The sequence below is a fragment of the Myodes glareolus genome, chromosome 1, assembly GCF_982192425.1.
Source record: "Myodes glareolus chromosome 1, mMyoGla1.1, whole genome shotgun sequence".
NCBI classification, from domain to species: Eukaryota; Metazoa; Chordata; class Mammalia; order Rodentia; family Cricetidae; genus Myodes; species Myodes glareolus.
In genome coordinates this window covers 96553724-96559723 of record NC_142026.1, presented here as the reverse complement: position 1 = coordinate 96559723, position 6000 = coordinate 96553724, and positions in this window count along the sequence as shown.

The following is a 6000-nucleotide window of genomic DNA, read 5'->3' as shown; positions in this document are numbered from 1 at the left end:
CACTGAGTCAGTGTGCCTGAGCTAATGGGAGATCACCACATCCAGCTGGATTGGGACTGAATGAGCATGGGATCAAATTGGCCCTCTACATGTGGCTTACAATTGGGGAAGACTGAGAAGCCAGTGATAATGGCACTGGGATTTGTCTCTACTGCATGTACTGGCTTTTTGGGGGTCCTATTCTATTTGGATGCACACCTTCCTCAGCTTGGATAGAGGGGGGAGGGCCTTGGACTTCCCACAGGGAAGGGTACTCTGCCCTCTCTTAGGACTGGATGGGGAGGGTGAGGGTGAGTGGAGGAGTGACAGGGAAGTAGGAGGAGGAGAGGAAGTTGAAATTTTGATTGGTATTATTTGTAAAATAATAAAAATAATCTGCTGAAAAAAGAAAAATATATAATTAAGAAATATAGGTGATAGACAATCATCTATATTAGTCATTTGTAGTCATGTTGTTAGGTTTTCCAGATAAATAGAGCTATATTTCAGTTAGATAGGTATTCTTAAAATCATTCAGAGACCTTCAGAATATGGAATTTATAATGTTTTAAGAAATTATGTCGGCCCTTTGTTCCAAAAGCCGGCCTGCAGCAAGCCAAGACAGCAGGCAGGGGCACCTCTGACCAGCGAGGGGCTCTGTTCCTGTGGAGGGGTAAGTGTATTGTTCCTGACCGCCACACAAGGCCGGTTAGGGAACACACATTACTCCCGCCACCCTTATCTCCCTGACTACTCCAAAGGGGCAGCTTCCCCAGCTAATCCCTCTCTCCGGCAACGCCATCCCAGCTTTCGGCCTGGAACCCATACCCTCCCCTCTCCTTTTTTCGGGGCTTAAATTCCTCCATCTCAGCCGGGGTGGGCACCGCGGGCCAGGTTAGGCGGTGAGTGCAAAGGGGCTGGAGTCCCTTTGTTCCAAAAGCCGGCCTGCAGCAAGCCAAGACTGCAGGCAGGGGCACCTCTGACCAGCGAGGGGCTCTGTTCCTGTGGAGGGGTAAGTGTATTGTTCCTGACCGCCACACAAGGCCGGTTAGGGAACACACAATACTCCCGCCACCCTTATCTCCCTGACTACTCCAAAGGGGCAGCTTCCCCAGCTAATCCCTCTCTCCTGCAACGCCATCCCAGCTTTCTGCCTGGAACCCATACCCTCCCCTCTCCTTTTTTCGGGGCTTAAATTCCTCCATCTCAGCCGGGGTGGGCACCGCGGGCCAGGTTAGGCGGTGAGTGCAAAGGGGCTGGAGTCCCTTTGTTCCAAAAGCCGGCCTGCAGCAAGCCAAGTCTGCAGGCAGGGGCACCTCTGACCAGCGAGGGGCTCTGTTCCTGTGGAGGGGTAAGTGTATTGTTCCTGACCGCCACACAAGGCCGGTTAGGGAACACACAATACTCCCGCCACCCTTATCTCCCTGACTACTCCAAAGGGGCAGCTTCCCCAGCTAATCCCTCTCTCCGGCAACGCCATCCCAGCTTTCTGCCTGGAACCCATACCCTCCCCTCTCCTTTTTTCGGGGCTTAAATTCCTCCATCTCAGCCGGGGTGGGCACCGCGGGACGTACAGGCGGTGAGTGCAAAGGGACGGAAATCCCTTTGTTCTAAAGCCTGCCTGCAGCAACCTAAGGCTGCAGGCAAAGTGATTCCTGGATAGCAAGGGGCATTAATCCAGTAGCAAAAGACCCAGCGGAGGGAAGAGCCATTGGAGAGCATCTGAAGGAAGAGATGGGCAGGCGCCAAGGCAAGAATTCCTCCAACAATCTGAAAAACAACACGAAAACACCAGATCCCAGCGATCTTATGACAGAAGGACTTGAACACCCTATACCGGAAGAAGTGGAAAACAGTGTCATTATAAAAGCAATAGAGTCTCTTAAACAGGGTATGAATAACTCACTTAAAGAAATAGAAGAGAAATATAACAAAAAGATGGAAGAAATGAGTAAAGAAATGGAAGACAAATATAACAAAAAGTTTGAAGAAATAAGTAAATTCGTAAATGATACCCTGGGAAACCAAGAAAAAATAATCAAACAGGTAATGGAATCAGTTCAAGAATTGAAAACTGAAATGGAGGCAGTGAAGAAAACACAAACCGAGGACCGGCTGGATATGGAAAATCTAGGTAAACAAACAGAGACTTCAGGAACAAGCATAACCAATAGAATACAAGAGATAGAAGAACGAATCTCAGATTATGAAGACACCATAGAAAAAATAAATGCCCTGACCAAAGAAAACAGCAAATCCAACAAATTCTCATCACAAAACATTCAGGAAATATGGGACATAATAAAAAAACCAAATCTAAGAATAATAGGAGTAGAAGAAGGAGAAGAATTGCAGTCCAAAGGTCCAGAAAATATATTCAACAAAATTATAGAAGAAAACTTTCCCACCCTAAAGAGTGATATTCCTATGAAGGTGCAAGAAGCATACAGAACACCGAATAGACTGGATCAGAAAAAAACATCCCCTCGCCATATAATAATCAAAACACAAAGCATTCAGATTAAAGAAAGGATATTAAGAGCTGCAAAGGAAAAAGGTCAAGTAACCTATAAAGGTAAACCTATCAGACTTACACCAGACTTCTCTATAGAAACCATGAAAGCCAGAAGGTCCTGGATAGAGGTACTGCAGAAACTAAGGGACCATGGATGCAAGCCCAGATTAATATACCCAGCCAAGCTTTCGTTCACTATCAACGGAGAAAACAAAATATTCCAGGATAAAAACAAATTTAAACAATACGTAACTACTAATCCAGCCTTACAGAGAATATTAGAAGGAAAATTACATCCCAAGGAATCCAACATTGCCAACACTGACTACAATAACTCAGACATCTAGCGACCCTTCACTAGCACAACCCAAAGAAGGAAAACACATACACTCTACTACCTAAAAAAAAAAAAAAAAAAAAAAAATGACTCGAGTCAACAACCACTGGTCATTAATATCTCTTAATATCAATGGACTCAATTCACCTATAAAGAGGCACAGACTTAGAGATTGGATACGAAAACAGGATCCAACATTCTGCTGTTTACAAGAAACACACCTCAACCACAAAGACAGACACCTACTCAGAGTAAAGGGTTGGGAAAAGGTTTTCCAAGCAAATGGACCTAAGAAACAAGCGGGTGTGGCCATTCTAATATCTAACAAAATCGACTTCAAACTAAAATCAATCAGAAGAGATGGAGATGGACATTTCATACTCATAACAGGAACAACTCATCAGGAAGAAGTCTCAATCCTGAATATCTATGCCCCTAATATAAAGGCACCCACTTATATAAAACAAACTCTTCTAGAACTCAAGGCAGTCATCAAACCACACACACTAATAGTAGGAGACTTCAACACTCCTCTCTCACCAATGGACAGGTCAATCACACAGAAACCAAACAGAGAATTAAGAGATTTATTGGAGGTATTGAATCAAATGGACTTAACAGACATCTATAGAACACTCCACCCAAATAGGAAAGAATATACCTTCTTCTCTGCAGTTCATGGAACCTTCTCGAAGATTGACCACATACTCGGTAACAAAGCAAACTTCCACAGATACAAAAAAATATTAGTAACCACATGTGTCTTGTCAGATCACCATGGATTAAAATTAGAATTCAACAACAATGCTAACCCCAGGAAGTCAACAAACTCATGGAAGTTGAACAGTCAACTACTAAATCACCCCTGGGTCAAGGACGAAATTAAGAAAGAAATTAAAGACTTCCTTGAATTTAATAAAAACAAAGACACAACATACTCAAACCTATGGGACACTATGAAAGCAGTGCTAAGAGGAAAGTTCATAGCAATAGGTGCCCAAATAAAGAAAACGGAGAAAGCACACATTGGAGACCTAACAGCACACTTGGAAGCTCTAGAAAAAAGAGAAGCTGATTCACCCAGGAGGAGTAGAAGACTAGAAATAATCAAACTGAGGGCTGAAATCAACAAAATAGAAACAGAGAAAACAATCCAAAGAATCAATGAATCAAAAAGCTGGTTCTTGGAGAAAATCAACAAGATTGACAAACCCCTATCCAAACTAATCAAACGGCAGAGAGAGAACGTGCAAATTAATAGGATCAGAAATGAAAAGGGGGACATAACCACAGACACAGAGGAAATTCAGAGAATCATTAGATCTTACTACGAAAGTTTATATGCCACAAAGTTGGAAAATGTAAAAGAAATGGACATTTTTTTTAGATAAGTACCATATACCAAAGTTGAACCAAGAACAGGTGAACAATCTAAATAGACCTGTTAGTCGCGAAGAATTAGAAGCTGTTATCAAAAATCTCCCTACCAAAAAAAGCCCAGGACCAGATGGCTTCAATGCAGAATTCTACCAGAACTTCCAGGAAGAGCTAATACCTATACTCCTTGACGTATTCCACAATATAGAAACAGAAGAGTCATTGCCTAACTCCTTTTATGAAGCTACAGTTACTCTAATACCAAAACCACACAAAGACACAACCAAGAAAGAGAATTACAGGCCAATCTCACTCATGAACATTGACGCGAAAATTCTCGATAAAATACTGGCAAACCGTATCCAAGAGCACATTAGAAAAATTATCCATTATGATCAAGTCGGCTTCATTCCAGAGATGCAGGGCTGGTTCAACATTCGCAAATCTATCAATGTAATCCATCATATAAATAAACTGAAAGAAAAAAACCATATGATCATCTCACTAGATGCTGAAAAAGCATTTGACAAAATTCAACACCCATTTATGATAAAGGTGTTGGAGAGACTGGGGATACAAGGATCATACCTAAATATAATAAAAGCAATATACAGCAAGCCGACAGCTAACATCAAACTGAATGGAGAGAAACTCAAAGCCTTTCCACTAAAATCAGGAACGCGACAAGGCTGTCCACTCTCTCCATACCTCTTCAATATAGTGCTTGAAGTTCTAGCAATAGCAATAAGACAACATAAGGAGATCAAGGGGATTCAAATTGGAAAGGATGAAGTCAAACTTTCGTTATTTGCTGACGATATGATAGTTTACATAAGTGACCCCAAAAACTCTATCAAAGAACTCCTACAGCTGATAAACACCTTTAGTAACGTGGCAGGATACAAGATCAACTCCAAAAAATCAGTGGCCTTCCTATACACAAAGGATAAAGAAGCAGAGAGGGAAATCAGAGAAACATCACCGTTCACAATAGCCACAAATAGCATAAAATATCTTGGGGTTACTCTAACCAAGGAAGTGAAAGACCTATTTGACAAAAACTTTAAGTCTTTGAAGAAAGAAATTGAGGAGGATACCAGAAAATGGAAAGACCTCCCCTGCTCTTGGATTGGGAGAATCAACATAGTAAAAATGGCAATTCTACCAAAAGCAATCTATAGATTCAATGCAATCCCCATCAAAATCCCATCAAACTTCTTCACAGACCTTGAGAGAACAATAATCAAGTTTATATGGCAAAACAAAAAACCCAGGATAGCCAAAACAATCTTATACAATAAAGGAACTTCAGGAGGCATTACCATCCCTGACTTCAAACTCTATTATAGAGCTACAGTATTGAAAACAGCTTGGTATTGGCATAAGAACAGAGAAATCGACCTTTGGAATCGAATAGAAGACCCGGATATTAACCCACAAACCTATGAGCACCTAATTTTTGACAAGGGAGCTAAAGGTATACAATGGAAGAAGGAAAGCATCTTTAACAAATGGTGCTGGCATAACTGGATGTCAACCTGTAAAAAAATGAAAGTAGATCCATATCTATCACCATGCACAAAAATCAAGTCCAAATGGATTAAAGACATCAACATTAATCCGTCCACTCTGAACCTGATAGAAGAGAAAGTGGGAAGTAGTCTACAAGATATAGGCACAGGAGTCCTCTTCCTAAGTAGGACCCCAGCAGCACAGACAATAAGAGAAACAATGAATAAATGGGATCTACTGAAACTGAGATGCTTCTGTAAAGCAAAGGACACTGTCAGTA